Raw genomic sequence first — 8,220 nt, 5'->3', positions numbered from 1 at the left:
AAGCAAACCCAATCCATGTGGAAGCACAGAAGACTCCCAAAAGCCAAAGCAATTCTGAGCAATGTGATGTCAAAAGCATTATAATACCTGATTTCAGGTCATTCAACAAAACTACAGTAATTAAATTTGCTATGAACACACACACACACACACACACACACACACACACACATCAGTGAAACAGAAGAAAGCACTCATAACTGAACTCACACAGCCAATGATTTATCTGCCAAACATAGTATGTATGCCAAAACCTACACTGGAGAAATGACAGTCTCTTCTGCAAATGATTGGGAATACTGAATTCCATGTTTAGAACTTATCTTCTACTCATCAATAATTAGTTCAAAGTGATCAATGCCCTTTAATTTAAGATCTAAAATTAGTAAGAAACCATGGGCAATACTTAAGACAGAGGCATAGGTAGGGATTTTTTGAAAAAGGCTCATGACTCAGGAAATAACCCCAAGAACTGAAAAATGGGGTTGCTTTAATTAAAAAAAATCTTCTGCACAGCAAAATAAGCAATTAAATGAAGTGACACTTGATGGAACTGGAAAATATCTTTTAAAGTACATACCTGGCTGGCTCCCGCTCTCACAGCCATTGCAGTACATTGAGTCCCATAGAGACAGGACCGAGGCAAGCAAGAGCTGGATAACCATTCAGCGACTCTTGTGCCTCGCGGAGGAAAATCAACTAAACATGGGCAAAGGAGATCCTAAGAAGCCGAGAGGCAAAACGTCCTCATGTGCATTCTTCGTGCAAACCTGCCGGGAGGAGCACAAGAAGAAGCACCCGGATGCTTCTGTCAGCTTCTCAGAGTTCTCCAAGAAGTGCTCAAAGAGATGGAAGGCCATGTCTGCTAAAGAAAAGGGGGAATTTGAAGATATGGCAAAGGCTGACAAGGCTCGTTATGAAAGAGAAATGAAAACCTACATCCCCCCAAAAGGGGAGACCAAAAAGAAGTTCAAGGGCCCCAATGCACCCAAGAGGCCTCCTTCGGCCTTCTTCTTGTTCTGTTCTGAGTACCGCCCAAAAATCAAAGGTGAGCATCCTAGCTTATCCATTGGTGATGTCGCAAAGAAACCAGGGGACATGTGGAACAACACTGCCGCGGATGACAAGCAGCCCTATGAGAAGAAGGCCGCCAAGCTGGAGGAGACGTACGAGAAGGACATTGCTGCCTGCAGAGCTAAAGGAAAACCTGATGCAGCGAAAGGGGGTGGTCAAGGCTGAAAAGAGCAAGGAAAAGAAAGAAGAGGAAGATGAGGAGGAGGATGAAGAGGATGAGGAAGAGGAGGAAGAAGAGGAAGACAAAGATGGAGAAGAAGATGATGATGATGAATAAGTTGGTTCTAGCGCAGTTTTTTTTTTTTTCTTGTCTATAAAGCATTTAACCCCCCTGTACACAATTCACTCCTTTGAAAGAAAAAAATTGAAATGTAAGGCTGTGTAAGATTTGTTTTTAAACTGTACAGTGTCTTTTTTTGTATAGTTAACACACTACCGAATGTGTCTTTAGATATCCCTGTCCTGGTGGTATTTTCAATAGCCACTAACCTTGCCTGGTACAGTCTGGGGGTTGCAAATTGGCATGAAAATTCAAAGCAGGTTCTGGTTGGTGCACAGCACAAATTAGATATATATGAGGGACAATAGTTTTGGGTTTTTTTCCGGTTTTTTTTCTTTTGGTTTTATTTTGTTTTTTGTTTTTTTTTTTTTCATCTTCAGTTGTCTCTGATGCAGCTTATAAAAAGATAATTGTTCTTGAATACCACTCTGTAATTGCAAAAAAAAAAAAAAAAAAAAAAATGCGGCTGTTTTGTTGACATTCTGAATGCTTCTAAGTAAATACAATTTTTTATTAAAAAAATAAAAAACAATAAAGTACATACCTGGCATAGAATAATATCCATAATATATAGAGTCCCTCAAACTAAGAAATAAAAAACAAGACAAATTAGGCCAATTAAATGAGCAGATGGTTCACAAAATATAAACTGAAAATGGCTAATAAATATGATAAAAAATGGTTTATGTAAGAATGTTCAATATTCTAATCCACCAGCAAAATGCAAGTCAGAGTTACGGTGAGATTCAATCTTACCCCAGCCAGAATGGCCAGCATTAAAAACAAACCACAATAAATGTAACTGGTGACTCAGGGCAGAGGAAACTTTCTACACTACTAGTGGAGCTGTAAACTGCTCACAACTGTCATGAAATAAACATGGTTGTTTCTCATGAAACTACAAATAGAACTCCCACAGTCAGGGTTATATGAGCAATACAGGGGAAAATCTTGACTAATAAAAACTGTGTGCACTTTTGTATACAATGAACAATGTCAAAAGTAAGTTATACAAAGAATTCCATTTACAATTACACCAAAAAAAAGGTGTTTTTCATCTGTTAGCTGTCTTTCAGGCAGTGGATAATGGGACAGCAACTGGGGGAGGGTACCAGAAATGTCAGAGCTCCTAAGAGATGGAAACTTTTAATATAGCTTCCTCTACCTACATTTATATTATTCTATCCAAACTATAGTTGACTCCATAGACTATAATATTATGTGAAAAAATCCATATTATTCACAATCACATCTTTTCATTTTGATTTTATTTGGCAATTTGGCTAAATCTCATTACACAGGATATTAATGTGTACAATAATAAGCATGTAGACCAACACTTTCCAATAATAACATAGTATTAAGATCCTGGAATGCCAGAGTGAACATCCCAAGGCAACGTGTAGTTAGACTCCTGGATATAATATAATATAGATGCAATGCATCAGATATGAAGCTGAGGCAGAAGGAAATGAGGAGGAAGAAAAATAAGATGCTTTCGTTGTCCATGATGAACAAGGTTTAAGCTCTTTTTACTTGCCATCTGGTTCCTTCTCATTCCAGATACTAAAAGAAATCACTGTTATTGACTTCTTTCTCTCTCTCTCTTTTTTTTTTTTTTTTTTTTTTTTTTTTGATTCATTTCTCAAAGACAGAGAAAAAGAGATAAAATGAATAAGATTGGGAAGCTGAACCTAATGGCTTTATTCTGCATCACAAAATAGCAGAAAGTCAGATAGTAAGTGTGTATGTGAAAGATTAAATACAAATTTCTGTTTCCTTTGCAAACCTTTCAGAATTAACAAAGAAATAAGGATATTTCCAGACAATCAAAACTAAACAGTTCATCACCACCAGACTAGTAGTACAGAAGATACTTAAAGGAGTTACTACATAGCAGTAGGTAGGGAGCTGGGAGAAGATTGTCACAATTCCAAGAGCTCATGAATTTTATGTAAGAAAGGATTAGGCAAAGAGAACTAGGAAGGAAACCATCATATCAACACTGTAATCCACCATACCCCTCATATTAATAGGGAAAAAAGAACAATAATCCACCAAAAAAAACAATTAAAATTATAAGATTAATAAATTTGTCTCCGTAAAAATCTTAAATGTAAGTGGCCCCAATTTATTCATAAAAATATACAGACAGGCTAAATTTTTTTAAAAAATTAACACAACCCTTTGTTGTCTTTAAGAAATACACTGTACTGGAAAAAACAAAGATGGACCAAAAGTCAAAATAATCTATTTATCAAACAGAAACTTAAAACAAGCTATCATAGATATTCGATAAAATAACATATAAGCCAAAATTATTCTCAAGAAATAAAGGCGAATATGATGTATTTATAAAAGTAAAAAAATACATCAAGAAGATATAACAACAGTAAATATGTATGTGCCAAATATTTGAGCTCTAAATTTCATAAAACAAATAACAGATCAACTAAATCTGATAAAATAGTAGTAGGTGATTTTAATGCTCCATTTTCTTTGCTAGGTAGGTTATACAAACTAAAAAAGTGTCAGAGTTAACCACATCATAGACCAGATGGAATAAATGGGTAGCTGAAGATTATTCCAACTAACAGAAACAGAATACATAGTTTATACAACCTATAAGACCTTTTGTAAAAGTATACTACATATAGGTCACAAGTAGAGTCTTGCAAATATAAAAAAAATCAAAATAGTCTCTGATAACACCAGGTTATGACTAGAAACCTATAGCCAAAAACACCAAGATAAAACAAAAGCTGTAGGAACCTCAGATATACAAGACGACCGAACAATATACTCTTAAATGGCCATGTGTCACTGAAGAAATAAAGAAGGAAGTAAAGATAGACATAGATTCAGATGAAAGTGCAAGTTACCAATACCTTTGGAATACAGCTATGGGAGTTCTAAAGAGAAGGTTATAGTTGTGAGTAGTCACAAAAAAAAAATTAGATCTAAAACAAATAACCCAGCTGAGCTCATTAAGATCCCAGGAAAACAGGATCAACCCAGTGAAACGCAGTAAATGACAGCAATGAATAAATACGAGGGCAAAACCTAACAAAAAGAGACTGAAAGAATAATGGAGTTGGTTCTTTGCCCTTATTTCAAAAATAAATATGACTGACAATCCCTTAGTCAAATGAAAGAGAAAGAAGATCCAAGTGAATAAAACTGGAGGTAGGAGAGGAGAGGTTACTGTGGGCCTCAGTGAAATGCAGGCAGTCATCAGAGAGAACTTGGAAAACTTATATTTCACAAAACTGAAAAATCCAGAGGAATTGAATAAATTCTTAGACATATATGTCCTACTGAAATTATACTCAGAAGATGTACACAACTTCAGTGGAGTTATAACAATTATGGGATTAAAGCAGTAATAAAAAGCATCCCAGCAAAGAAAATCCAGAGATTTACTGCCAAATTCAACCAACTCTTTAAAGAACAGGTAACACCAATGCTTCTGAAATTACTCCATAAAATTGCAAGAAATGAGATACTACCAAAGTCACTGTAGAAGGCCAGTATTACCCTGCTCCAAACCAAATAAGAATATGACAAAGAAAAAAAAATCTATAAGCCAGTTTCCCCGAGGAACATAGAGGTGGTGATTCTCATAAAACTCTTGTAAATCAAAGTCAAGAACATATGTGCTAGGACCAAAAGGGCTTCATTCCATGGATATAAAGTTGCACCAACATTCACAGATCAATGAATGTAACACAGCACTTAGACTCAACGACGGAAATCATATGTCCATGTTAGTGAATGCAGAAAGATCCTTTCTCAGGGAGAGGCTGAGGCTCTGGAGAGCATACCTTACACAATGAAAAACAACAACAAACCTGTAGCCAACATCATGCTAAATAAAGCAAAGTGTGAAGTGTTCCCACTAAGATCAGGGACAAAGCAAGGATGTCCACTCTCTCCCCTCCTGTTCAATGCAGTGCCTAAAGTATTAACTAGAGCAATACAACAAGAGAAGGAAACCAACGTGTTTTTAACAAAATCTCAAACGTTCGATCTTACCAATAAAGACTCGGGAGCCAAATGCTTGAGTAAAAAAAGCCCAGCAGCTCAGAGAGATAAAGAAAGCACCCATCTCACCTTCCTTTTCAGCCAACATCCCAAAGGAAACTCTTCTCCATGTGCTCTCAAAACCCTTCAAATCTAATTAATATTCCTCCCTCCTACTTCCTGTGTGTCTCTTCTCTATCCATCCTCCAGACCCCCTCTTACTCCCTGTCAACTGATTGCTTGCTCCACCTCTTGACCCATGGTTAACTTTATTTAATTCTGTCTACAATAAACAGAAGGTTCTTATATTAAAGGTGCTATGGCTGAGCCACAACTGGAAACAGGGTTTACCAGTAAATTATACAACCTTGGGGTTTACAGGGTGATTAAGTACCCCACAACATAAAAAGAATACTAATTAGAGACAAAAATGTCAAAGTATCTATATCAGATACTCTATATGATACAGTTCTATACATAAGTAACCCAAAGACATTACCACAAGCGTCGTAGAGCTAATAAATACTTTCAACAAAATAGCAGGACATAGTATTAACATACAAAAATCAGTAGCCTCCTTACAGGCCCATGACAATATTCTGGAAAAGGGATCAAGGAAACAATCCATTGTATAATAGGCCCACACAAATACCTACATATAAATCTGTTCAAGGGAATGGCAAGGGAACCGTGAAAAAAAACATTGAGGAAAACACCAGAAGATGGAAAGGCTCCCACACTCATGAATCAGAAAAGTTAGCATTGTGAAAACAGCCATCCTAACATTAGTGACCTACAGATTCAACAAATCCCAAATTTATATACATGTATGGTTTTAAATTTCAGTTCCACACCTAGAATAAAATACAGTGTGTTCATTTTTTCTGAGCCTGGCTTATTTTGCTTAGCACAGTGATTTCCAGTTGCACTCATTTTCCTGCAAATGTCTTTACAGGTGCATAATTTCCACTTCGAATATGCATCGTGTTTTCTTTACCCCACTCATCTGTTGATGGGTATCTAAGCTGCTCCATTTCTTGAAGTTGTGAACAGTGTAGTATAAACATGCCCATGCAAATATGTATGTTGACTTAAAAATCTTTTGGTTTATATTGGGATGACACCATTGAAACATGTTAGTTTTATTTCCATTTTATTTTGAGAAGCATCCATCCTGATTTCCACAGTGGCTACAAAAATTGCATTCCCACCAACAGTGGGTAAGGGTTCCTTACTTTGCGTATCTCCACCAACATCTGCTATCATTGGACTTCTGGAAGACAGCTATTCTGACTAGCCTGAGATGAATTCTTGAAGCAGTTTTGATTTGCATTTACGTGATTTTAAATATATACATATAATATCATATATTTTATTAAATATATTACAAAATGTTAATAATATATAATATAATAACATTGCATAATGTATGCATATGTATTTATATAGCTTATGTACTTGTGTTTGTAGGCCACAAAACTAGAAAGGTGGCCAAAGAGGAGTGGAAGTGATCTCAAGAGAAGTAGAAAGCAGGCAGAGTAATGGAGCATATGCAATAGGAAGACAGAAAGGAGGACAAAGTCAGGGAAGGGAACCAGCTGGAGTAGGAAAGGAGAGCCCCATGAAGAAGAGGAACAAGTGAGAACAAAGTATAATGGCATGGAGGTATGAAGATGCTGTGATGAAACCATTACTTCCAATGCAAAACCAAGGAAAAGAACAGGCTCAAAAAAAAATGTGAACAAGAATAGCATCACATCCAGAACCCACCCCTCCTCAACCTGAGAACATCATAGAGTTTAAAAGGATGGCACTGAGTTTACCAGGCAGGGGAAAAGGGTGGGTGAGCAAGACAGAAGGATGTACTGCAGCTTAGAACCCACGAATACATCTCTTTTCTATTCAGATGTCAGGCAGGCCTCTCAGAGCCTCTCCTTTTGCTAGCATCCACATTCAAAAAAGCTAAGAACTATTGGTGCCTTTTGCACATTGGAAATCAAAGCACCATAAATGAGCTAGGTATACAAGTCTACCCACCAAAAATACTTAGCCCCTACTTTTTGATCCTATGTTACATTTTTCAGGAAGTACTATGCAAACTATATCAATGGTGTTTAGGGGAGAGGGGGGGTCTACCTGTCACTCCTGGTCATAAAGATCTGTCTCTCTGGGTCACATTGTTTGACATCATTTCTAAAAGTTGTATTCAGGTGCTGGACATGTGGATGTTATTAACAATAATAGATACTTCTTCTATCAAATAGAATGACCTTATGAACAGAAGTTTGCCTTCAATGTCCACTGAACTAAAGAAAATTCCAGCTGGGTCTGTTGGCTAATGATACTAACCAAAGAAAAATGTTTCAAATTTTAAAACCTACCTAGAGCCCAGAGAGAGTTAAAGGCCATGGTGGGCCACTTAGGGAGACTCTAGCTCAAAATAAAGAGTAAACTGAAGGCAGGAAACACAGGTCAGGGGCCACACAGGCAAAGCACGTGCGAGATGCTAGTTCAATCCCAGCACTGAAAAGGAAAAATTTCAGGGCATTGAACCAGTTTGTCATTAAAAGTGGCCATTCCCAAACCTGGTTCTTCTGTCCTTTGTGCTCTTTTGTAAATCATAGGCATCTGCAGCAGCTGCTGCTGGAACCCACGTGTATGTGTGAATACAGGAAGAGCAGCAAAACCATGGGAGAAAACATGTGGCTGAGCCATTAAAAGGAATACCAGAAGACAGGGGGGAGGAGAAACAATCACATTCAACTCCTGCTACATACTGTGAAAATCACTCTAGTGTAGCTGGTGCTAAGCATGACTCAAGCTGTATATGAAAATACCAAGAG

The 8,220-nt window shown here is 37.1% G+C and overlaps 1 pseudogene across 1 annotated transcript; it reads left to right on the top strand.

Annotated features, from left to right (window-relative positions):
- The first annotated feature begins 705 nt into the window (after positions 1-705).
- LOC308427747 (high mobility group protein B1-like) lies at positions 706-1,351 on the top strand (annotated as a pseudogene). Its single transcript has one exon. The product of its transcript is annotated as a high mobility group protein B1-like (transcript).
- The last annotated feature ends 6,869 nt before the right edge of the window (positions 1,352-8,220 follow it).

The sequence above is a fragment of the Micromys minutus genome (genome assembly GCF_963924665.1).
Source record: "Micromys minutus genome assembly, chromosome: 12".
Lineage (NCBI taxonomy): Eukaryota > Metazoa > Chordata > Mammalia > Rodentia > Muridae > Micromys > Micromys minutus.
The sequence above is the reverse complement of the archived record's forward strand: the minus strand, read 5'-3'. Positions and strand labels throughout refer to the sequence as shown.